This window comes from Camellia sinensis, chromosome 2, assembly GCF_055761805.1.
Source record: "Camellia sinensis isolate YWXY chromosome 2, ASM5576180v1, whole genome shotgun sequence".
Taxonomy (NCBI): Eukaryota; Viridiplantae; Streptophyta; class Magnoliopsida; order Ericales; family Theaceae; genus Camellia; species Camellia sinensis.
Genome location: NC_138962.1, coordinates 158517733 through 158545244, shown reverse-complemented (window position 1 = coordinate 158545244; position 27512 = coordinate 158517733). Strand labels below are relative to the sequence as shown.

General features: G+C 38.5%; 1 long non-coding RNA gene across 1 annotated transcript; it reads left to right on the top strand.

Moving 5' to 3' along the window:
- LOC145820415 (uncharacterized) lies at nt 1-27512 on the top strand. The gene is made up of 3 exons (XR_014361924.1): nt 1-260; nt 847-893; nt 27006-27512. It is a non-coding gene; the product is annotated as an uncharacterized LOC145820415 (long non-coding RNA).

The window sequence follows — 27512 nt, the reverse complement described above, 5'->3', positions numbered from 1 at the left end:
TATAAAACACTATATAATGTAGTAGAATCATGTTTCTAAAATTATTATATATATATTAATGTTTCTAAAATTATTATATATATATTAAGGAAAACTATTATAAATAAAAAATAGTGAAATTAATCACAAATCAGCAAAAATTTTCATATATAAAACTGTCTCTCTGTCTCAGAATCTATAAGCTAACAGTGCTCATCAAAACCCTAAACAGAGCTGCCGCCACAAGTTACCACCGCAAAATGCAGCTCGTCAAAAAGATGGTTCTCTCTCTCTCTCTCTCTCTCTCTCTCTATTTACTGAATAGTGGGTAATATACTGTTTGTCGTCAAAGACATGGCTAGTATATCTATTTTTTTTGTGTTTCAAGGTTGTAGTAGGAAGTGTTTTCGGAGTAGATGGAGGGTTTGATGTTAAATGTTCATTTTTATTTATATAATATAAGTTTGTTTGTTTGTTTGTTTGTTGGTGTCTTGCAATTGAAACAAGTCTTTCTTGAATCTTTCGCAGGACTGGGAATTTCTTTATGTTTTCACAATTGGGTTCATTCTAATAATAATTGTGGAAAAGGGATATGAGTTGCTATGTGGTTAGAACAACTAAAAAAGAGTGGGATTTGGATATGTATGTTGTCTGCAAAATATTGATTACCAAATTCATAGACATTTGGACCTAGTTAGCAAATTTTATTATTTCAATCGACAGTCCATTAAATTCAAAATATGATCTCCTGAATTACATCTAGTTATTGATCATTAACCTAACTCTATTGTAATAATCCTCACATTTACTTTTTGTTTTTCATTTTTTTTTTTCTTTCTTTCCCCCTATTTTTTGTGGATGAATCAGGTAACATTCTGAGCAGGAGGCATCTTTAATGCAAGTTTGTTTCCCTGGTATGTGTCCATCAACCATCATTTGATTTCCTGATCATATAATGTGCTTTCGCAAAGCATTGTTCTGCTCATTTTTTCTAAGGTTCTATTCTTTCTTTTTACAGCACCATTTTGTTGAGGGGTTCTTGGTGTTGAAAAATTATGTCCAATACCATGCTCATCACAAAATAATTCAAAATTTTCATTTTCAAGTTTTCTATCATAGTCGGTTCTAATATTAATAATAAGAAAACGTTTTTCATTTTGAATTTTCTGACAAAGTTTAGTGAAAGAAGAAAATGTCTCATCTTTGTGTGTTAAAAACATAACCCATGTAAATCTTGAAAAATCGTCAACAACAACAAGACAATAATGTTTACCACCAAGTCTAGATGTTCTTGAGGGACCAAATAAATCCATATGCAACAATTGTAAAGGTATAATAGTGGAAATACGAGATTTTGATTTAAAAGATGTTTTGGTTTGCTTTCCTTGTTGACAAGCACCACAAAGTCAATCTTTTTCGAATTTAATTTTTGGAAGTTCAACGACCAAATCCTTTCTCAAAAGTTTAGCAATTGAGCATGACCAAGTCTTCTATCCCATAACCAACTACTATCACTAATAGCATATAAACATTTGACATCACTAGCATAGAGATCATTGAGATGAAAAACATGGACATTATCAAGGCGATTACCAACAAATAGTGTTTTGTGACCAATTGTGCTTTTAATTGTACAATGTGATTTATCAAAAATAACTCAATTACCATTATCAAATAATTGACTAATACTAAGTAAATTATACTTAAATCCATTTATAAGGAGAGCATTTTCAATAGAAGGGTTAGGAGAGATACCGATGCTACCAATGCCAATAATTTTTCCCTTGTTGTTGTCTCCGAAAGTGACAAATCCTCCATCTTTGGATCATAGAGTAGTGAAGAATGATTTTTCTGGTCATGTGTCTAGAGTATCCACTATTAAGGTACCATCTTCTGTCTTTTGCTTTGGACTTAAGGCATACCTACAATAAGATAATCAAATGTTGGATTTTGGTACCCATGATTTCTTGGGTCCTTTTTGGTTGGTATTGTTAGTTCCTTTTACCACCTAAATATTTTTAGTTCCCATGTTCATATTCTTATTGAATGGACAAGTAGAGATATAATGTCCTTTTTTCCTACAATAATGACAAGTAATATGAGGGTGTGTCATAGGAGGTGTTTTTTCAAAAATTGTTTTGAGGTTCTTTTGTTTCTTAATGGGATCATAGCCAATACCGGCTTTATCAAAAATACATCTTTGATTACCAAGAAACTTGTTGAGGTTATCTCTTCCTTTTACAAAATTTTCAAGAGTTTTATTTAAATCATCAACGCTGTTTTTTAAGAAAATTTTCTCATCAGAAATAGTGCTAAGGTCATTTTTCAAAACAAGGTTTTCTTTCTTCAATTCATCTACATTGTTAGATGAGGATGCTACTAATTTCTTTAACACATTATTTTTAGTACATACTTTTCTAAACTCATCACGTAATTCATTAAAAGCACTCTCAAGTTCATAATTAAAAGTTATCTCATCTTGAGTGGATTCTTCTTCTCCTAGAGCCATGAGACACAAGTTGGCTACTTCATCATTTGAAGCCGAAAGCCCTTCTTCTTCTTTCTCAAGCCTTGATAGCCCTTCCTCTTACTTCCCAGCCCCTCAGTAGTCCCTCTTCCTCACTGTCGCAGCTTCCTTAGGTGCCGACTAGACCCTCCCTGCCTTGGGTCTAGTAGGGCTTCCTTTTCGGGGTGTTTTTTTCTTCTGTCTTTACCCTTACAGGGTTCGTGTGCTGATGTGGTTAGCACTTTTTAGATTGTTTTTCTGTTGTGTTCGGCTACCGGTGTATTCGGTAGTGTTTATAGTACGTCGTTTTTTTTCCCGACCTTTGCTGTGATTTGGCCGGTTGTTTGCTTCGCTGTGATTGTTGTTAATGTATATATGGTATATATTCCTACATATATTAGGTATTGATTTCCTAGATATATTAGGTATTGCCATAGTTAGGTTTCTTATAGGACACTCTTTTTCATAGTTAGATTTCTAGTAGGGTACTCTTTCTCAGTCTATATATACAAGCCTTCTATCATTCAATACAATACATATTATTTCCCCTCTCTCTACTATTCTAACATGGTATCAAAGCTATAGGTTAAGCTCTTGGTGTTCTTCGCCTTACCGGCAGGCGGCAGCCTTGCCTTGGCCGCTCGTCGGACCTCAATCTATTCCGTTGTCATATTTAAAAAATAAGAAATTATATTAAAAAAAATCATAATTAAACACTTTTAGGATGAATAGCAATCTTATAAAAACATAATTTAATAATTTACTTTATAATAAAATATTACATAACTGATAGAGACTCAGAGGTAATTTGGAAAGATTAACTTTTTAATTTTTTTAACTTTTTTAAATCAGAACACTTCTTTACTTGTTATATATAAAAAAAATAAAAAATCAACTTTTTAACATCATCCTAAAACATCACACTCCCACAAGGATTATACATGGCAATGGATCGCCATGTATCGCAGAATCTAATAATATCTTCATAGCTAAAAAAGCAAAATCATCAATGGTGATTAGAACAAAGGCACAGGAGCTTAAATTACAACCCAGAGGACACAGGGTTCAAAGTTCTGGTAAATCCATTAAGGGCACAGCCCTAGACATCCGACCAGTCCTTGCCGGTAAGGCAAGAAGGTCTTCTTCTTCATCTCCTCCGCCTATGCTCTATTCGCAGTGTAATGCAACTCGTGAGTCGACGGCGGAACCCTACGCTTTTCGATGCCGTTCGCTGGTTTTCCGGCGATCGGTTTTTTTGGGAGAATTTGTTTGCTTCGCTTTTGCTTTTGCGTTTGCGTTTCCGTTTCCTTGCGATTCTTTTCCTTCTCGTCCCTTGAAGATGATGAGCAAGTGAGCGATGACCAGAACTTCTTTTTGTTGCCTCTACCTTCACTTTTGGTTCTGTACAATAGATCCTTGAAGAATATCTACTTCTTCGAGTTCCTTCCAGACGATGAAGACCTCGAAGACGAAACAGAGCCTAACGGTGTTGTATCGATCGACGGAGTTTCAGCTTCTTTGTTCTCAGAATCATTCAACTCCAGAATGCGATGATGATGAGAGGCCTCATTTTTTTCGTGTTCTTGCCATTGGAACTGTGCTGTTCGTTGTGGTGACATCGACCGAATCTGACCTTTCAAGAACAACTCGTCGGCCGAACTCATATCACTCGGTGAGAACCCAGAAGAAAATTCAAACTCGAACGAGCCAGACTTAGCGTCGTTGGTGTCGCCATTGTTGGAGGAGTGAAGGTTGACGTTTGGTTCGCCATTGTTACGGTTTGAAAAGAGGATTATTGGTGTGAGTTCGAGAGCAGAAATCATAAAGGACCCCCACAACCACAATCCCCACTGACACATGTCAGTGAATGATAAGAGGAAAAAAAAAACAAAAAATAAAGAGTAAAAAGTTGAGTACATTAAAGGTGGGGTTTTTCCGTTTGAGAGAGAGTTGGGGTGGGTTTAGGGACTGAAACGAGTTTGACTGGCTTGTTGGACACACAATAATTAGACAGAGAGCTTTGTGAATGAGTCTCCCTAAGCCCACCCCAACTCCCTCTCTCAGACGGAAAATTAGACAGAGATAATCCTCTTTTCAAATCGTAACAATGGCGAACCAAACATCAACCTTCACTCCTCCAACAATGGTGACACCAACGACGCTGAGTCTGGCTCGTTCGAATTCGAATTTTCTTCTGGGTTCTCACTGAGTGATATGAGTTTGGCCGACGAGTTGTTCTTGAATGGTCAGATCCGGTCGATGTCACCACAACGAACAGCACAGTTCCAATGGCAAGAAGACAAAGAAATGAGGCCTCTCATCATCATCGCATTCTGGAGTTGGATGATTCTGAGAATAAAGAAGCTGAAACTCCGTCGATCGATACAACACCGTTGGGCTCTGCTTCGTCTTCGAGGTCTTCATCGTTTGGAAGGAACTCGAAGAAGTGGATATTCTTCAAGGATCTATTGTACAGAAGCAAAAGTGAAGGTAGAGGCAACAAAAAGAAGTTCTGGTCATCGATCACGTTCACTTGCTCATCATCTTCAAGGGACGAGAAGGAAAAGAATCGCAAAGAAACGGAAACGCAAAAGCAAAAGCGAAGCAAACAAGTTCTCCCAAAAAAATCGATCGCCGAAAAACCAACGAACGGCATCGAAAACCGTAGCGTTCCGCGGTTGGCTCACGAGTTGCATTACAATGTGAATAGAGCACAGGCGGAGGAGATGAAGGAGACCTTCTTGCCCTACCGGCAAGGATTGTTCAGATGTCTAGGGCTGTGCCCTTAATGGATTTTCCAAAACTTTGAACCCTATGTCCTCTGGGTTGTAATTTAAGCTCCTGTGCCTTTGTTCCAATCACCATTGATGATTTTGCTTCTTTAGCTATGAAGATATTAATAGGTTCTGCGGTCCATTGCCATGTATAATCCTTGTGGGAGTGTGATGTTTTGGGATGTTAAAATGTTAATTTTTTATATATAAAAAGTAAAGAAGTGTTCTGATTTAAAAAAGAAGTTTTGGTCATCCATCACGTTCACTTGCTCATCATCTTCAAGGGATGAGAAGGAAAGGAATCGCAAGGAAATGGAAACGGAAACGCAAAAGCGAAAGCAAATCAAACAAGTTCTTCAAAAAAAATCGATCACCGGAAAACCAGTGAACGGCGTCGAAAAGTGTAGGGTTCCGCCGTCAACTCAGAAAAGTTATTGTTTCCTTATTTAAAAAAAAAAAAATTACCCGTAAACTGTCCCGACATTGATTCCGGTTAGCTCTTACATCGGTCCAGTATGACCCCTGTAAACTGTCCCGACATTGATTCCGATTGGCTCTTACATTGGTCCGGCATGACCCCTTCAAACTGTCCCGACATTGATTTCGGTTAGCTCCTGTAACGGTCCAACATGACCATAAATTATCTGCCGGCATTAGCTCTGGCCTCTAATGCCGACCAGGGTTTGTTGGTTGCCGACCAGAGTATTTCCTAGCCATAGACGCTTTGGCAGTTCTTTTAGGACAGTTCAGTCCCTATTTTTTCCTCCTTTCTAGGGTGTGGTGCTGATATATTAAGCACTTTTTGACTTTTTTTTATTTAGTGGATTACCAGATTTGTTCGGTAGCATTTATTTGAACTAGCCGTTGAGTGTTTTTCGGCTTCTAGTCATCCATTGGCAAGCTGCGATTGTTGAATATCTTCAAACCAGCTTGAGGGGGAGTGTTGAATATAGAAATTAAAGTATATAGAATCTTTTTATATTTAGTATTATGTATATAATCTGTGATTGTGTCAATCACTGATTTAATATTGTATAGCACACTTTCTAATAAGCAAAATAATTATTTTTTTGGTTAGCTCTTACATCGGTCCGGCATGACCTCTTTAAAATATCCCGACATTGATTCCGGTTAGCTCTTACATCGGTCCGGCATGACCCCTTCAAACTGTCCCAACAATGATTCTGGTTAGCTGCTATAACGGTCCAACATGACCATAAACAGTCTCTCGGCATTAGTTCGACATGACCTTAAACTATCCTGGCATTAGTTTCAGCCAGTTCCTACAATGGTTCGACACGACCATAAACTATCTCTTGGCTTTAGTTTCGGCCTCTGATCTATTTCAAGCGCCCTTGCGCTCCCGTTTAGATTTTGCAATCTATTTGTCTTTTATTTTATTTAGTTTTATTTCATGTTTTAGTTTTTCTCTCCAAACTCAAGATGCTTATCCTCCTTGAGTTTGAGGGGGGATGTTAATGTATATATGATATATATTCCTACATATATTAGGTATTGATTTCCTAGATATATTAGATATTGCCATAGTTAGGTCTCTTATAAGATACTCTTTCTCATAGTTAGATTTTTAACAGGATACTCTTTCTCAGCCTATATATACAGGCCTTCTATCATTCAATACAATACATATTATTTCCCCTCTCTTTACTATTCTAACAATTGTTAGCATGACTGACTCCACCGTTTCTAGTGGGATTGATGCATCTCTTATTCTTGGTAAATTGATTGGGTTTGATTTTTCCTCTCAACAAGCTTCGGCTCATTGTATTACGAGTCTCTTGTTGAATGGGAAGAATTTTGCTGCATGGAGTCGTTCCCTCAAATTGTGTTTGGGGGGCAAAGGCAAGTCTCATTGGCTCCTTATGATTGAAGCCCAACCTCGATGATCCTAAGAGTGTACAGTGGGATATTGATAATTGTATTATCTTAGGCTGGATGTTCAACTATGTGGAAGATTGGATTTATCACATGTTCATGTATTGTGACATAGTTCCCTGTCTATGGAAGGCTCTTACTCAGATGTATGCTCATGCTCATAATGATGCTCGCATATTTGAGCTTTATCAGGATATCTCACATGTTTCTCAGATAGCTTTGGGACTCTCGGTTGCAAAGTTCTTTGGGTATTTGCTGGCTCGGCGGGAGGAATTGACTCAATATGAGCCCTTGAGCGACTTTCCAGTGGAGGCCGCACCTATTGTCTCTAAACGTTTGGACTGACAGCATACTTACCAGTTTCTTATGGGTTTAAAACCTGAATTTGAGTCTCTTTGAATTCAGATTTTGAACACCTCACCTATGCCATCTTTATATGAGGCCTTTGCTACTATTGATAGTGACGAGCATCGTTGCTGTTTGGTTCAGTCTGCTTTCACTACCATCCTAGAGCCTTCTCCTGTTCCCGATTAGATGGCCCTTGCTACTAGCTTTGGTTTCTGCAGTTCTTTCGGGAAGATTACTTGTCACCATTGTGGGGTAACTGGCCATATTAAGGCCTGTTGTTTCAAGCTTCACCCTGAGTTGAAGCAACGGTTTGCTCAGAATCATAGTACCACTTGCACTGCGGCTATTGTGGAATCAGTACCTGCTACAGTGCCATCTAGTGTTCCCGACCTACATCTTCTTCAGACTCAGATTGGTCAGCTTCAAGCCCATCTTGGCTCTCTCACTACTCATCAGTCGGGCCCATCCACAACTACCCTTGCCACAGGTACTTTTACTACTTTCCATGTTTGGTCTACTCGTCCCACATGGGTTCTGGACTCGGGGGCTAATGATCATATGACTAGTGAGTTTTCTTTTCTTTCTTCTTCGGTCCCCCTTACTATGGATCAAACTATCTGTCTTGCTGATGGCTCTCTCTCTTCTGACCCATAAGGGAGTTGTCTTTTTATTTCCTGATATATCTCTCTCATATGTTCTTCATGTTCCTAAATTTGCCTATAATCTGTTATCTGTTAGTGGTCTTGCCAAGACTTTTAATTGTACCGTCATCTTCTTACCCACTTCTTGTGTTTTACAGGACCTGAATTCGAAGAGGATTTTTGGCAGTGGATATGAGCGCAATGGGCTGTCTTACTTCAGGGACCCACCTCCTTTGCCACCACCACCTCCTTTATCTAGTTTACAGGCGTCTGTTTTGCCTACTTCAGTGTCTTGTGTTTTTTCTAGTCAAACTTTAGCCTTATGGCATGCCCGTTTAGGTCATGCAAACTTTCAATATTTATATTTACTTTTTTCGTCTTTAAATAAGGCTTGTAATGATTCTCATTTTCATTGTGTGGTTTGTGAGTTGGCTAAACATACACGTCATAATTATATTCCTCACATGACTAGTGCGCCGTGTGCTTTTGATCTCATTTATTCTGATGTTTGGGGTCCATCTTCTGTACTTGCTTTGTTCGGCTATAGATATTATGTAACTTTTATTGATGACCACACTCGATGTACATGGGTTTATCTTATTCGGTGTAAATACGAGGTTTTCCCCATTTTTGTTCAGTTTCTACAAATGACCCAATTTAAGTCTGCTGTTCGGAATATCCGCTCTGATAATAGGGGGGAGTACATCTCAAATGCTTTTCGCTTCCACCTTAATCAAGTGGGTATTCTCCAACAGCTCACTTGTCCTCGTACACCTAAACAAAATGGGGTGGCTGAACGTTCGCCATATTATGTCTATGGTTCGGTGTCTTCTTCGTGGTATGAATGTTCCCAAGTTACTGGCATATAGCTGTTCTTACTGCTGTCTATTCGTTGCATTTTTCTAGGGTATTCCTTTTTATCTAAAGGGTATTGGTGTTATGATCTAGTGTCTCGGCATTTTTATAATTCTTTAGATGTTACTTTTTGTGAGGATTTGCTGTTTTTTGGTTCTAACATTCCTTTGTAGGTTCCTAGTGCTATTCCACCATCTCCCCAGTCTCATTCTACTCGTCTTATTCCCTTCTTTGATATAGATATCTCCAACACTTAGAATAATTACCCTGTTCCTGGCCCTTTTCCATCTCTTCCATCTGACCTGCCTCTGTAGGTTTACACCAGTCGCCTTTGGCCCCCGCCAACCTCTTTTTCTCCTCTCAGGTTAGGTAAGTCGCTTTCTCATATTGCACCTACTCGTTTCTCTTAGTATCTCGACACAGAGCATCGCCCCCCATCCCATTATGGTTGGCTTTGTAGTACTAATTATCCTATTTCCCAGTATCTCTCTTATGATGGTCTTACAGGTTCTTATCGCTCTTTTTTAGGCAAACTTGAGTTTGTCTCCATCCCTCGCTTTGTCTTTGAGGTCCTCCAAAATCCCAAGTGGGTGGCAGCTATGCAAGCTAAAATGGATGCGTTAGAACACAATCAGACATGGGAGCTTGTTTCGTTGCCTCCTTTTGCCAAGACGGTTAGGTGTAAATGGGTATTCACTATTAAGTATCTTGTTGATGGGTCTGTGGATTGCTATAAAGCTCGTTTGGTTGCCAAGGGCTACACACCCAAGTCCATGGCCAAGATTTTGGAGCTACATTTGCGCCAATGGCAAAGTTGACCTCTGTTCGACTTCTTGTTTCCTTAGCAGCTGATCATTCTTGGCCTCTTCATCAGCTTGATGTCAAAAATGCTATTCTACATGGGAAATTACTTGAGACTATCTATATGGATCCTCCACCCGGTTTTCGAGTTGAGGGGGAGTATGCTTGGAAAGTGTCGTCTTCGCAAATCTATGTATGGTTTGAAATAGTCTCCTCGAGCTTGGTTTAGTCGGTTCAGCAAGGTTATCTTGTCTATAGGTTTCATTTAATGTCACTCTGATCATACCTGCTTCATTAGGCGACAAGCGAATGGACGGTGCATCATTTTGCTTGTCAATGTTGATGATATTATTCTCATTGGTGATGATGCTACATGAATTGCTCAAGTTAAAAAGGATCGTAGCCATGTTTTTAATGTCAAAGATCTAGGTCCTCTCAAGTGCTTTCTTGGTATTGGGATTGCTCATTCTCGCCAAGGGATTTCCTTGTCTCAAAGGAAGTATACCTTGGGTCTTCTTCAAGATACCGGTGTGATGGGTTGTAAACGTACCTCTGCTCTTATGGATCCTAATCTGAAGCTTATTGGTGAGTTATTAAGTGATTTGGGTATGTATCAGTGTTTAGTGGGTTGATTGATTTATCTGATCAACACTAGACCAGACTTGACATTTGTTGTAAGTGTTGTGAGTCAGTTTATGCATGCACCTCATACAGCTCATCTTGATGTAGTTTATCATATCCCGCGTGAAAAATATAAAAAACCCTAAGATATTGATTTGTGATTTTGTTTCAATTTTAAATAACGAATGACAATCCTAATCAAACAATCAAAGAATCAAAGACAAACTGACACAACGATTTAAAATGGAAAAATCACAATTGGAGCGCCTCCAATTGTGATAAAAAAAATCACGGGCCAAAGTAACAAAACAATCCACTAAGAAGATAAAAAGGAATTACGCTAGTGTACTTTCAATTACCTAGTGAATCTATGCCCGAATTGAACCGACCCAAATGTGCCTCTTCCACTACTGTCTTCACCTCGGAATTGTCTTGTTTAACGTTGAATCCACAACGCTGATGTCGAATCCATGATGATGAGCCGCTCCGGAATCCACCAAAGCTTTAGGCTCAAGTTCCCTAGAATCCACCAAAGAACAACTCTCTCTTTTGTAAACGAAACAATAATACCAACCCTTGATGTTCGACAATCTGGAGTTCGTTGATCAAACGATCACCCTCTATATACCAAGGAAACTCATATAAAATAGTCTTCAATATAAAAACTTTGTTTTTTCTTTCTCTATAAAAATTTAGACCACCCAAACCCCAAAAATAACGAACAACGCACTTTATAGAAAACATGAGCGCGCAAACCACTCGAGTGCACATTTCATCGCTCAAGCGGTTTCCCTGTACTTAGTCAACGAAGTGGCAAACATGAAAGGATTAAGATCACAAACTCCTCTGTCTAGGCACAATTTGGGTTGGATTCGCATCTAAATATTCATGGCCTCACTGAAATAAAAGATCGAATAAAATTACAACTGAAATAAGTTTTGTCAAACGGGATTGCCAATAACAAAAACTTAACATTGTGATATTTGAAGACTACTCCTAGTTTAGGGCTATTCTTCTCCGCAGGCTTGCAGTCTGGGTTGTCTTGTTTCACTTATGCTGATTATGCTGGCTCCAAAACTGACTGACGCTTTACCTTTGGATTGTGTACCTTCTATGGCAATCATCTTATATCATGGAAGAGTAAGAAACATGTAGTTGTTTCTAGATCTTCCGCTGAGGTTGAATACTGTGCTATGGCACGTGGTACTTCTGAGATATTGTGGGTCAGATCTATTCTTGCAGAATTGGGCTTTAATTGGGCTTTAAGGAGAATATCTCATCTCTTTTGTTCTGTGACAATAAGTCAGTAATTATGTTAGCTTCAGATTCAGTTCTCCATGAGAGCACAAAACATATAGAAGTGGATATTCATTTTAGTGTTATTGAAAGCTGCCTAGGCGTGCGCCTAGGCCCAAGTCTCATCTAGGCCCAAGGTTTGGGCCTTGTAGTGTTCCAGGCTAGGCGACTTCGATAAGGTGCGCCTAGTTGTGCGCCTAGGCCCAAGTCCCGTGTAGGCCCAAGGTTTGCGCCTTGTAGTGTTTCAGGCCAGGCGACTTCGATAGCACTTGACTGGCCTAAGGCTTGTGTCTTGGGGGCTTTTTTTATTGTTGCTTTAATTGGTTTTGTTTAAAATTTGACCATTGATTTAATATGGTGTAACTATAGAAGATCCTTACTCTCTTACAGATGCCAATACATTAGGCATTCAACCCCAAATTAATGATAAAAGAAAAATTAGCCTAATTCCTAATATCTAAAAAATATTAAATATTTAACATTTCATTTTGTTTTTGTTGAACCCTAAATTTTTTACTTATATTAAATTATATATTTTTTTCGATACAAGGTGCTGCTCAATTTGGTGAAGCCTGCGCCTTACCTTGCGCCTTGAGCCTAGGCCCTAGGAGACCTTGGCACCTTGGTGCGCCTATCGCCTTTAATAACACTGATTTGAACTATCATCATCACTTTCTTCCTCCCCAAGCTGCTACCATATCCATCTTGTTTCTTTTGTAATCTTTTTTATGTTTTTTCAATTTCGGACAATCTATCTTGATGTGTCCTCGATTTTTACACTCATAGCAAATAATAGCTTTTTTTTTTTGGATGTCATCTTTGGTGTACTCTTTCTTAAAAGGTTTTCTTCCTCCATGATTGCTTTTCTTGCAGTACTTTTTGAGATTTCTACTAAATCTTCACTAGAGTCTTCATTTTCTACTTCATGGGATGAGGTTTTGAATGCAATTCCTTTTTTGTTTTTACCCTCATCATCTTCATGTCCTTTCATGGTGATTTCATGAGTCATAAGAGAACCCATGAGCTCATCCAATCCTGGTGTAGAGAGGTTCTTTGCTTCTATAATGGCAGTGACTTTTGCTTCCTAATTCTTTGGTAGACACCTAAGAATTTTCTCACTAACTCATTGTTAGTATAAGTTTTTCCAAGTGATTTCAAAGAATTTACATTTCAGTAAAACTAGTAAACATGCTTGAAATAGATTTATCAGATTTCATCTTAAATAATTCATAACTATGAACAAGCATGTCAATATGAGATTTTTTAACTTGGTTGGTTTCTTCATAAGTAACTTCAAGTTTGTCCCAAATTTCTTTGGCAGTGTTACAATCAGAAATTCTGTTGTATTCTTTGGAATCTAATCCACAAATACGGGTGAGTTTGGCCTTAGCATTTGCTTGTAATAGTCTTTGATCTTTTTCATCTCTCTTTTTCGGTTTTAGTTATGCTAATATTGTCTACTAATTTGGTCAGGATTTTAGGCCTTTAGTGACAATGATCCATAGGGCATAATCCGTGGCTTGAAGATATGAGGTCATCTTTTCTTTCCAATGGCCATAGTTATTACCATCAAACAAAGGTGGTCTATTTGTTGCTTGCCCTTCTACAGTGGTTGCCATAGATCAAAACTCAAAGATGGTCAAGTCTTATACAAGAATTTAGGCTCTGATACCAATTGTTACCCAAAAGACAACCTACAAGAGTCTAGGCTTTGATACCAATTGTTACCCAAAAGACAACCTAAGAGAGGGGAGAGTTAGAGGGGAGGGTTAGGGGGGAGGGTGAATTAGTTTCTACAATTAAAATGCTAACAATTACCTAATAAAAATTTAAACACGAACAACAAATATAGCAAGTATATCTGATGGTAAGAAGAAGTAGATTATGGCAATGAATGTATTTGAAATATTATATTTGAAAAGTAGATGAAGGTTAGATGATTAACACAATAATATCAGATAGTTATGGAAAATGAATTTTTAATAAAATATCAGTTGGCTATAGTAGAAAGGTGAAGAACTTGAGATGAACTCAACAACAGATAAAAGTATCAACTATAGCAGTAAATGAAATGTAAAGAGATAAGGGAAGTGAAGACAAATAGATTTATAGTGGTTCAACTTTAACCAAGCTTACATCTACTCCTCAAGCTTCACTTGAGATTTTCCACTATTTCTCTAGCTTCACAGGGGTACTAACAACCTCTTCAAAAATAGAGCAATCCTCCACAAAATTTACACAGGCTTTACAAGCCTTCAGAGCCTTGAAATCCTCAGATGATTCTCAATCACTCTCAAGGTTTCAAGAACACTGTGTGTACTACACTCTTACAAATTGATATGGTGTTTTTGCTTTCAAGGAAAGCTGTAATGAAACTCTCTCAAGAAATATTACAAAGATTGAAGTTTTGTGTTATATCAGTAAAGGGACCTCTCACAGGTAAATGGGCTTAAAGATAAAACTCAAAATAATTTTTGAGGAAAGAGGAAATACAGATGACGAACACTTCAAAAGATGAAGAAAGATGTGATTGACGAAGAACGAAGAAAATGTTTTGGACGTTGTATCTTCTTGTGCTTTGCAATAGTGCTTAGAGCTCTGTTATATACAGAGTTTGAGAGCTCTGTTAAATTTAACAGAGCCCATTCTTTTTTCTCGTTGAATGATGGGTTGGTGATGGTTGAGGATGATATATAATTAATTTCTCAGAGTATCTCTGTCACCCAAGTGTGTTTTGTCCATTGAATGATAGGTCACTGAGCCAAAAACCAACACACAACATCTTCTGATAGATACTGCTTTGAACAGAGGGACGTCCACTCGGATGTCCTGAGTGAAGTTTTGTTCTTGAGGGACATTCGCCCGAATGTTTGCTCGGATGTCCGGTCATATCCCGATCGTGAAGGGCGACTACTGCGGTCATCGAGCATATTGCCTGTTTGACGTCTAGAGTGAAGCAAAATTGAACAGAATCAAAACTGGGCCAAAATGCCATGGTCGGTCGTCCGCTCGGACGTCCGGCCCCGTGTGGGCTTGACTATTGCTATTCTCCTGTTGTTCCATGCTTCATTCACCATCTGTTTAAGCTCATATGTGATCTCAAAAACAATGAGATTGGATTAATGACATAGATTAATTTTAATATATGAATCATCTTGCACAGGCTCAAACATAATCAATTAGTAACAAAAAGATTCAGATCATCCAATTAGTGATCATTTTGATCTTCAGACACATGATTAGTATGAGGAATGAAATGAGATGGTTAAGTCTATTAATCATGTTTTCAAAATCATTTTAAGATAAATCAAAACATTTAAATAAACATCATAAAAGTATATAATATCTAACAATCTCCGCCTTTTTTATGATGACACACCAAGATGTTTTGATTTGTATAAAATGAGGAAAGCTCCCCCTCAAGTCATGCTCCCCTTGAATGTTTGCTTAATAGAATGTTAGCTCAAAAGCAATAGAGATCAGTTTAAGTAAAAGCGAACATAAATTAGATTAATTAAAGTTACTTGTTCACAACTTACTAGAATTAGAAAATTTATGTCTTATGTTCCTAAGGAAAAGCGAAAAGATCACCAAAACAAAAAAGATCGCCGCATTTTCTTCCCGTGTGACATTATCAAAAGCAATATAAGAAATGGAGTTCACAAGGTATCATCAGGTGAAGGTGGAGGTGGAGGATAGAAGTGCTGATAGATGCCATCAACGCGGCTCTCCATATGATCAATGCGGGTGTTCAAGTCACTGAGTTGCTGAATCAAAAAGTGTTGAGCTTGCTCGAAATCCGCCAGTTGTGTGGATGTTTGTTGTTCCCATTGAAGGCACTGATTATAACATTCTTGTTCCATAGCCATAAAATCTGTCCAATATGCAGGAGGTGGAGGCTGTTGCGGTAGTGGCATGGTATTTGGATTCTGTTCTTGAGGATCCTCTATAGGTGCATCAAGGACATGCAAGCTGCTATGCAAAACATCACTTTCTCTAACCCGGTTGATGGTATATTCACTTATGTCAAAGGCTATTTTGGAGTCATGCTCATTTGAAAAACTGATGTTGAAGTGTTCTAAAATTTTGGTTAATAGGGTTCCAAAAGGTAAAGATTTGTCACGAGAGTATGCGACAATATGATGACCAACCTCAAAACAGTATAACAGAACATCACAATGGCTGGCCTTAGGAGTGACATTTTCTAATAAAAATCTATGGAGAATGCGAAGATGGGGTTTGAGGTGTTTGGCAAGTAAATGGGAGCCAGTGGTTTTGCCAGTGCATATAGTAGAATAAACTTCAGTAATACAACCAACTCGTTGAGCTATTTGTTCATCAATTTGAAAGTAATGTTGTTGATCACCTAGCTCAACCCCAAGGATTTGTGCTAAAGTGGGAACATCAAACTCAATAAATTTTCCTTTGACATAAGAGTCAAGGGTGAAGTTGTCCTCTTCTTCGTGTGAGTGCTTGAGGTGTAAGTAAAAGAGAGAGACAAGGCAAGGATAACAAAGGAATATGAGGAAAAAATTAACCGATGGAGTGGACCAACTTGATAAATTTACCAAACATAACAAGGAATATGAGGAAGTTGACAAAAATTAACTCAGGTTATGTTGAACACAATAAAAAAAAATTCTTGTGCCATGAACCGATGAAGTTAGAGGGAAAAAAAAAATAGCGCTAAGGATTTAAGGATTAAACACATCACAAAAAAGATTGAAGTGTTTAGAATTATTGCAAGTTATGTGAAATAAAGTGAAAAAAATTGATTTTACATCTTTTGGCATGAACTTGTCATAGTAGAAATGGAAAAAAAAAAAAAGCTTTAGATTTGTTGTTCATATAAACCTACTTCTTCTATATGTTTTTTCAAGAGGAAAAATTGATACTATGCTTTTTATTAAGTCTAAAAATCATGATATCTTACTTGTGCAAATATATGTTGATGACATAATTTTTGGAGCAACTAATAAATCTGTGTAAAAAATTTGCTCAAGTTATGCAAGGTGAATTTGAAATGAGTTAAATTATTTTCTTGGACTTCATATCAAACAAAGTAAGGAAGGAATCCATATCAACCAAGCTAAGTACATAAAGGAACTACTTAAAAGGTTTGGTATGAATGAATCAAAAAAGTAGCCACAACACCAATGAATAATTCCAATAAGCTAGACGAAGATGAGAAGGGTAAGTCCATTGATCAAACAAAATATTGAGGTATGATTTGACTCAATTCTCTATTTAACTGCAAGTAAACCCGATATTATGTTTGCTGTTTGCATATGTGCAAGATTTCAATCTTGTCCAAAAGAGTCTCATCTCACTGTCGTTAAATGTATTTTTCAATATCTAACCGACAATCCTAAATTGGGTTTGGATTTATTTTATCCTAGAGGTGTATTATTTGATTTGATTGGTTACTCGGATGCCAACTTTGCTGGATGCAAACTTGATAGAAAAACTACTAGCACTTGTCACTTTTTGATAACTCATTAGTATCTTGGTTTAGGGAAAAGTAAAATTTTGTTGCTTATCAACGGCCGAAGAGGAATACATAGCTTCTGGAAGTTGTTGTGCCCAAGTTCTATGGATGAAACAACAATTAGATGATTTTGACTTACATTATGATTATATCCCTATTAAATGTGATAATACTAGTACTATCAACTTAAATAAAAATCCGGTTCAACACTCTGAAACAAAACATATTGAAATTTGACACCAATTTTTAAAAGATCATGTTCAAAAAGGGGATATTGCTATTAAATTTATAAACACTGACAAGCAATTGACAGATATTTTCATAAAATCCCTAAGCAAGACATGCTTTAATTTTATTTGCGGCGAATTTGGAACGTCGAATTCTACATATTGATTTTGTTGAGTTTGCAAACTTGAAGTTTTACTCAAATTGAGGAATGAATACTATTGCATTAATTTGGAATCATAAATATCAGTTGAATGCTTTCAAAATACTCATACATTTTTACTCAAGGATTGTTTGTTGCATTTTTAACACATAAAAATCTTATCTCTGTCCTTAAAACTCATCCAGCTACCTAATTTTCTTTCAAAACTTGTTTCCTACACTAGCAGATTCATTTCCCTCACTTACCATACATATTGAGTTACATATACCTACCATACTTGCTATGCTCTTAAATCCTCTGGTTGAATTATTGGGCCTGTCATATACATTTATACGTTGTGTACGTCACATAAATTAGCCCTAGCCACTTTTAAGCAACCAGCACAGGAGCTCCGCAGCACAGGAGATTTTTTACCGAGCCAGTCGTCCGGGAGGACAACTTGGCGGTCGACCGGTGGCCACCTGGGCAGATTTTAAAAGCCCCAAAACCGACTGCTTCTATTCCTGTTCTTTTCTCTGCTTCGTCTATGTAAACCCTAATCTCCATATCGCTCAAACTCCATCTGCCAAACCCTCTAAAAACTCAATCTCTATCAATTTCTTGTGTAAACTAAGGTAAATCTCTGTATTTTCATTGGTTTCTTTACCTTAACCCCTTGATTTTGCTTTAGATTTAATGTTTTTTTCTTTTGGGGTCATACATCCATATGTGGGTTTGTTCCAAACTGATTAATGGTCATTTTATTCTTGATTGATGATTATTCTTGAAATACTTCCATGATTTTGTTCAAAAAGCTTGATGTTGGTCATATTCTTGCCAAATACTTCCATGTCTCACAGATTGTTCATACTTAGCTCTGTCTTGAATCTTTTTTTATTTTTATTTTTACTGAAATTTGTGGGTACTAAATCTAAATTCTATAACACTGTAGCATAACTCTGAATTTTTATTCTGAATTTTTTTTGGCTCTCACTGGTTCCTGCCCAAAGTAGTTTTTTATTTTTTTATTTATAAAAAAAACTAAGTCTTTCTTTGTTAATCATGTGAACACTAAATCTGAAGTCTATATTTTTTTGACTCTTGCTATCACAAGTTCATGCCAAAAGAAGTAAAATCATTTTTTTTTTCACTTTGTTTAACATAACTTGCAATAATTCTGACCATTTCAATTTTTTTTGTGCTATTTTAATCCTTAAATCCTCGGCTTTTTTTTTTTTTCCCTCTCTCTTTTTCTCTCTCTCTCTCTCTCTGATTTCATCGGTTCATGGCACAAGATTTTTTTATTTTTTTTGCAGTGTTCAACATAACCTGAGTTAATTTTTGTTAACTTCCTCATATTCCTTTGTTATGTTTCATCCTTAAATAGTTTTATCAACCTCAGCGCCTATTGGTCATTGATTTAACATTGATTTCTTCATAGTGGCCTTGCTTATTCATTCTCTAGCTGTTCCTTGATAGTAAAATCAGATCGTGGCTCCTAGAACCAAAAAGCCTAGAGCTAGAGAGGCCGGACAGTCATCAAATCCCGGGCTAGGTTCTCTTTTGTGTAAGATAATGATTCTTCAAACTTTCATTTACAAAAAATTGTCTAGTTAAGATTGCAAGATTCCATCAACGGGATTCTATTAATCCATTCAACATAATTTGAAGAAAAATTTGATCTAGTTACCTAATTGGTTTGTTATCATACAAAGTGGTTTGTTTTTTACAAAAATTGTATATACACTTAAATTCAATCATATTCAAGATTTACATTTACGAATTAGATTAAATTTCAATCATATTCAATATTTATCTTTACTAATCAGATTCAACATATATATCCTTAGTTTTGTTTTGAATTTTTTTCTTTGTGGCTTGGACATACACAGAGGCATATATATACGTCTGTATATATGTTATCTTCAAAACCCATATTGATATGTTGTGTAGCAACTCCAGCACCACCCTCCACCTCAACTGTGTGGGAGGCCAAACGTCTCGTGCACAGAAAAACAGAGAGAGAGGCCAAAAACGTGGTTTAGGTGAGGAAAATGGTTGCAATAATTCATCAAACACCTGGTGTGCAGCCCAAATAACTCTTCTCTAGCTTTGGTGGAAGCTATCGAAGCCATCATGAACTGAGTGGAGGGGGTGTGGTGGGTGGCTGTTGATGGAGGTGGTGGAGGGGGAAGGGAGGATTGTTGGTTGGTAATAGTGATGGGGCTGGGGTGGTGAGGTTAGGGGAAGATGTAGAGAGAGTAGAGAGACCCAAACCCACCTCAATGCTTCAGAGTAGCTGCTACTGTGCACTCCTTGCCATTGAAATGTGACGCAGAGCTCTACCTTCTCAGTTTTTGCAATGTGAACTTACAAAATGGAGTGGAGGTGGTTGTTGGGGAGTGGAACCATGGAGTGAAGTTTAGAGAGTGATAGCTGAGTGAAGATGGGGGTATGGGATTATGTGCGGTGATGTCTATGATAAGAGATGAGTGTTTTATTTTGGAATTTTCAGTATTTTTTATGGAAGGGTATGTTTGTCATTTAGTAGCAATGTTAATGCCATCAAGCCGACAGGGGTAATTGTCGTTTTAGAAACCACAATGAAGGTCCTGTAATTATAAGATACCTCAGGGGAGGTTCGTGTAATTAACCCTCATTTATTTGGTGCTTTCTGTTAGCATATTAGCCGAAAGTCACTTAGCATATTATATTAGCTGAAAGTCACTAGGGTCTGTAATCATTATGTCCTCAGGGATCATCTTGTAATTATCTTCCTTGTAAACCCAAATCTTCATTTATAAATAAGGGGTGATATCTCATGATACCCTAAGCTGGTTACTCAAGCTTCATGGTATCAGAGCTGAACCTATAGGGTTTCGGCTCACCCTCGTTGGTAGACCTTTTCACCAACGACACTCTAGGGTTCGAAGCTTACCTGGGTGGATCATCACTCAGCCGTCTTCCACAGTCGATCTCCTCAGCTCGTCTTCCTCACCTCGTCGATCTCCTCGTCTTCCTCTGTCGATCGTCACTCAGCCGTCAGCTCCTCAGCTCGGCGATCTCCTCCCGCCATTCGTCGCTCGTCTTCATCGCCCTCGTCGTCCTCTGGCGTCTTCGTCACTCGTCGTCCTCAGCCTCTGTCTCACTGTGGTATGATCTCCCTGTGGTATCTATAAAAATATATATATATATATATATCCTGATATATATATATATATATATAAACATAGCCTGATATATATATATATTTATATATAAATACCTGTATACATAAATCACTCAACTTAAAAAAAAAAAAAAAAAAAAAAAAAAAAAAAATCGTTTCTTAATTTTGTTATGTCTTTATAGTGGTCATTGTGTCTGTTATCTCACTACCACCTTTCGGGTTTGTGATTTCCACTAGTTTTGTTGCGGGTTTGGTAGTATTGTATCCATGACAGATTCTACTAGTGTGTCCCCTTCTTCTCAAACACCAAAGAGTGAGAGTCTCATTCTACCTACTACCATGACTGAGAACCCCAACCCTAGTCTGAAAATCACCACCTCTCTATTTAATGGTCAGAACTACCTAGCATGGTCTCAAAGTTTGACTTTGTTTTTGAAAAGCAGAGGGAAGATGGGGTATGTTGATGGCAGGATACAGACACCTAGTACCACTGACTCAGGTTATGACCAATGGGAGATTACCAACTCCTTGATTATGAGTTGGCTTATCCATTCGATGGTTCCAGAACTTGGTGAGGGCTACTTGTCTATGGAGACTGCCCAGGACATTTGGGAGGCTGTGGCTGTTACCTATTCCCGTAAAGGAAATTTTTCACAGGCATTTGAGTTGCGTCGCTCTATTGAGAGCTCACTTCAAGGGGAGCAGACTGTTCTTCAGTACTTCACTTTCCTCACCAACGGCTGGAAACGCCTTGACCACCTGGAAGACTATAAGCCCGTTTGCCCTACTGATTCTGTCGGGTACAAGAAGTTCATCGCACTGGAACGGGTCTTTAAATTTTTGGCCGGCCTAAGGCCTCGTTTGGCAACAGGCTATTTTAGCCAAAAAGTCGAAAAGTTACTAAAAAAGCCAAAAAGCCAACAACTCATACCAAAAAGTCAAAGATTCCCTTTTCTCTCTACTTTTTGCACATCTTTTCGTAAAAAGCCAAAAAGTCATCCCAAACATACTAGTTTTTTTTACATCACATTTTAGCCAAATAGCCAAAAAGTTACTAAATTAGTCTGTTCCCAAACGAGGCCTAAATATGGAGTATGATCCAGTTAGGGGTCGAGTTCTAAGTATGAACACTCTTCCTTCACTTCAGGAGGCATTTGGCTATGTACAAAATGAGGAGAGTCGTCGGTCTGCTATGATGTCCCCTGTCTCTACTGACCGTTCCGCATTGCTGTCTACTCCTTGAGATGGCCTCAGCCTGCCTCCTCCGTCTGCTGCTAAGGAGTCTGTATTCTGTGATTATTGCAAGAAGCCGCGGCATACTCGTGAGACATGTTGGAAGCTTCATGGGACTCCATCTGGGGGTCGAGGTGATCGGTCTGGTTCTCGAGGAGGTCGGTCTGGCCAATCTCGAGGACGTGGTTCCTATTCCCGGGCTCATCAGTCTAGTGCCGTTGATACCCTTGATTCTAATTCTACTTCTGTTACCCAAGCTTCTGATACTGAGCTGGAGGATGCTTTGCGCCAATTGTTGGACCGCCGTTCTTCTACTGCTCTCAGTACCGCTTCCTCGTCCTTTGCCCGCTCAGGTAACTTAGCATCTTCTCCTTGTGCTTTCCTGTGTCATACATCTTTGCCTTGGATTATTGATTCTGGTGCCTCAGATCATATGTCTGGCTCCTCTGATCTTTTCTCTGCCTATAAGCCCTCTTTAGGTCAGGACAAAGTTAGGATTGCCGATGGAACTGTTTCTTCCATTTCTGGAAAAGGTTTAGTCCAAGTCACTCCTACCATACATCTATTTTCTGTTCTCCATGTTCCCAAGTTTTCTGTTAATCTGTTATCCTTAAGTCGTCTTACCCAGGATTTGAATTGTTGTGTGACGTTTTTTCCTGATCATTGTCTTTTTCAGGACCTTGTCACGGGGAGGACGATTGGCAGTGGTAGTGCAGAAAATGGTCTCTACTTCCTGGATCAACCGGACAAACTTGCTTATTCTTCCACCACGTCTTCTACTACCCCCGCTGATGTATGGCTGTGGCGTCGGCGTCTTGGGCATCCCTCATTTCATTTACTTAAGCATTTATTTCCTTCTAGTTTCGCAAATCATCATGTGTTTGACTTTCTTTGTGAGTCTTGTCAATTTGGAAAACAACATAGAGCTTCTTTTGCTCCCAGTTTGAATAAAAGCTTAGTTCCTTTTTCATTAATACATTCTGATGTTTGGGGTCCCTCACGTGTTCTGTCTGTGAAAGGTCATCGCTGGTTTGTTACATTTATTGATGATTTTTCTCGTACTACTTGGGTGTATCTCATGAAAGATAAGAGTGAGGTTTTCTCTGTGTTTCGCACTTTTCATAAGATGATTTGTACTCAGTTTGGGGCCACTATCAAAATATTTCGTTCTGATAATGGCGGGGAATACATAGATTCTGGGTTAGGACAATATTTCTCTACTCATGGCATTATCCATCAGACCTCTTGCACCAATACCCCTCAACAAAATGGGGTGGCCGAACGCAAGAATCGGCATCTTCTTGACATGGCTCGGTGCATGTGTTTTTTTATGAATATGCCTCGACCCTATTGGGGCGACGCTGTTCTCACCGCTGCCCATCTTATTAATCGTCTCCCTACCCAGGTCTTGGACAAACAGGCTCCGCTTCACGTCCTCCTCGGTTCTCAGTCCTTGTTTTCTATTCCTCCCAAAATATTTGGTTGTGTCTGTTTTGTCCATAATCACTCTCCCTCTCGTGGTAAGTTGGACCCTCGCTCCCTCAAGTGTGTTTTCCTTGGTTACTCTCCTACTCAAAAGGGGTATAAATGTTACCACCCTTCTTCTCGTAAGTGGTTTGTGTCCATGGATGTCACTTTCTTTGAGTCCCAGTCGTATTTCTTGTCCTCTCCGGTGTCACTGTCCTCATTTTCGGGGGAGCCTTGGTGTGAAATGAGTCCTGTGCCTCCTATGGTAGAACCAGTTGCTCTTGCACCACCCTCTACTACTGTGCTTCCTATGGTGGAACCAGTTGTTCTTGCACCCCCCTCTTCTACTGGAACTATAGAACCCACTGTCACCAAGAATAAGGATGGGCATGTTTATGTCCGGGACATAGACAGAAAACAAGTTAACTGGATACACGGGACCGTTTCTGCTACTCCACTGCCATCTCCTGCTTCTGATGAGAGTCTAGGTAACTTTGAATCTCGTGAGTCCATTGATCTTGATGTTCCTATTGCCAAGAGGAAGGGTGTGAGATCTTGTACTCAACATCCTATCTCACAGCTTGTATCATACTCTCATTTGTCATCCTCATATAGAGCATTTGTGTCCAATATTTCCTCTGTTAGCATTCCTAACCATTTTCAGGATGCTCTTGCTACCTCTGAGTGGAAACTAGCCATGATTGAGGAAATGAAAGCACTTAGGAAGAATGGCACTTGGGAATTGACTGAGTTACCTACGGGCAAACAACCTGTGGGATGTAAATGGGTATATACTGTGAAACACAAAGCAGATGGGTCTATTGAGCGTTACAAGGCAAGACTTGTGGCAAAAGGGTTTACTCAGACATATGGCATTGATTATCAGGAGACCTTCGCACCCGTGGCTAAAATGAATTCAGTCAGAGTACTTCTCTCTCTCGCAGCTAATCTCGATTGGCCGCTTTATCAGTTTGATGTCAAGAATGCTTTTCTCCATGGTGACCTCGAAGAAGAAGTATATATGGACATTCCTCCGGGTTTTGAGGATCATCAAACAGAAGGCAAAGTATGCAAACTTCGGAAGTCATTATATGGTCTCAAACAGTCTCCAAGGGTTTGGTTTGAGAGATTCACTCAGGCTATGTTTAAATATGGCTTCAAACAAAGTCAGGCAGATCACACATTGTTTGTGAAACATTCCTCACGCGGTAAGACTACAGCACTTATTGTTTATGTAGATGACATAGTTCTTACAGGCAATGATAGTGGGGAAATATCTCTGTTGAAGAAATATTTAGCCAAAGAGTTTGAAATCAAAGACTTGGGAAGCTTGAAGTATTTTCTGGGAATTGAAGTTGCTCGCTCTAAGGATGGGATATTTATCTCACAGAGAAAATATGTGCTTGACCTGTTGAAGGAAACTGGGATGCTTGGCTGCAAGGCATGTGCCACCCCACTGGAACCCAATCAGAAATTGGGGGATGATGAAGGAGGAGAAGTTGTGGATAGGGGGAGCTATCAACGATTATTGGGTAAGCTCATTTACCTATCTCACTCCCGTCCTGATATTGCTGTTGCTGTCAGTGTAGTTAGTCAGTTTATGCATGCTCCTCATCAGATTCACTTTGAGGCTGTCATGAGAATTTTGAGGTATTTGAAGTCTGCTCCTGGTAAGGGTCTGTATTTTTCAAAGTATGATCATCTTCGTGTAGAAGCCTATACAGATGCTGACTGGGCTGGGTCAGTAACTGATAGGAGATCAACTTTAGGGTATTGCACATTTGTTGGCGGCAACCTAGTTACTTGGAGGAGTAAGAAACAGAATGTGGTTGCCAGGTCAAGTGCAGAAGCTGAGTTTAGAGCTATGGCACAAGGTGTGTGTGAACTTTTATGGATCAAATTATTGTTAAGTGATCTAGGTATTGCTCAGACGGACTCCATGAGGTTATACTGTGATAATAAGGCCGCCATCAACATCGCTCACAATCTAGTTCAACATGACAGGACAAAACATGTTGAGATTGATCGCCACTTCATTAAGGAGAAACTCACTAGTGGTACCATTTGTACTCCTTTTGTCCAGTCTGGTGAACAACTTGCTGACATTCTCACCAAGGGAATTGGGAATAAACCATTTCATGACATATTAGGCAAGCTGGGCATAAGAGATATCTTCGCACCAGCTTGAGGGAGAGAGTTAGCATATTAGTCGAAAGTCACTTAGCATATTATATTAGCCGAAAGTCACTAGGGTCTGTAATCATTATGTCCTCAGGGATCATCTTGTAATTGTTTTCCTTGTAAATCCTAATCTTCATTTATAAATAAAGGGTGATATCTCATGATACCCTAAGCTGGTTACTCAAGCTTCACTTTCTCCTGCTTCGCTGTTGTACTTCCCATATCCCAGTGATGAAATATTTAGTAATCAGAATTCGTGCATGAAATTTGTGAAAAGTTGGTGCTCCCTTTTGCTAGCTTATACTGCAGAGGTAGAGGAACCATGATTTCATGCCAGGTTGAAACTAGGCATTCAGAGGGATATATTTCTGTTTAATCTTAGTCTATACCTGGGTTGCTAATTTGTTCTTTTCGAGCTATTGTGGGACAACATATAAACATTTAGGTGTCATTTTATGACATCGTCAGTTTTTTGTTTTCAAAAACAGGAAATAAGGTTTTTGTTTTTGTTTTCGTTTTTGTTTTTTTCCTTGAGTAACAAAAATAAAAATCCTGTTTGGTGGTACACAAATGTTTTGAAAATAAATTAATGTAAAAATAAAGAAGCATGTTTGGTGAGTTGCTGGAGGTGGGGGTGGCGAGAGGAGGTTGCGTAAATTGGTGGCTAGAGTGTTACCACTGGACGTCATGGCTGTGAGTCTGTGACCATCCCATCACTGAAGCCTGTCATAGAGCTGACGGAAGATGGCCAAAGTTTTCTGGAAACCACCCACACCCCTGTATCCAACCATTCCATTCCACTATGTGTGTATAATTATAATATACTACAAGGGTAAGCACATATAGTGGGTGTTGGGGAAGTGAGTTTTTATGTAGGTTTTTTTAGTTGTAGGATATTATTGGAGAAAAAAAAATTTGAGTTTGGGAAGATAGTTGGGTTTTTTTGTGGTTGGATGTGATGTTTATGAGAGAAAAAGTGAAATGATTATGGGGTTGGATGTGATATTTTGTTTGGATGTGTTTTTTTTGGTTTTGCAAAAAGTTTGTCTTTTTGTGAAAAAAAAAAAAAAAACCCAAGTCCCAAACTTCCCAAACACCACCATACATGTGCGATTGAAAAGATCATGTTTGTGCTATGAAATTTACAATCCAACCCATTGTGTTTTTTTTGTTCTTTTCGATATAATAAATTGAGTCAGGCATAATTGCTCTTGTTTTTAAGTAACTGTTCTTGTGGCCATTTTCAGAAATCAACAAAATGTTACATGTCTATACCAACTTGGTTGTAGGCTTTTATATAATAGTATAGATATCTCCGCATCTTCCCCCATTATTCTCTCTGTCTCTCTACAACTCTAATTTTCTAGTGATCAAATGTTGCAGTGCTAGCCAAGGCCTTTGGTGATGGAGAGAGAAGGTGGATGGTCCAATGCTGAGCTAGCACCCAATTGTCCAACGTGTGCCTGCTCAAATTCAAAGTTCTGTGCATGAGGCTTTGTGCGACCAGATTGAAGAGGTGAAGGCAGCAATGGGGAGAATTGGAGAAACAGTTTGATCTTGTTGTGCCAGACATGAACAAGTGGGAGGTGCATTCTAGAGGATGAGGTGCATTCTCTTTTACTGTGATTGTATAAATAATTTGTAGTTTGTTTCTTATATAGAGGAGTTGGGACACCATTCTTAGGTTGTTTATGTACTGGATGTAGTCATGAAATAACATGGCAGTAGTTACTCTCTAAAATTTTTGTATGGGATTTAGTTGCAGTGGCATCTCATATGGGTGACCTACAATATTCTTGAGAACATTATTATTGTGATTAGTTATTTATTTAGTTTTGTATCGGTGCTTCCACCATTAAAATCATCTCAAGGATTCAAGGGTTTGGTCCA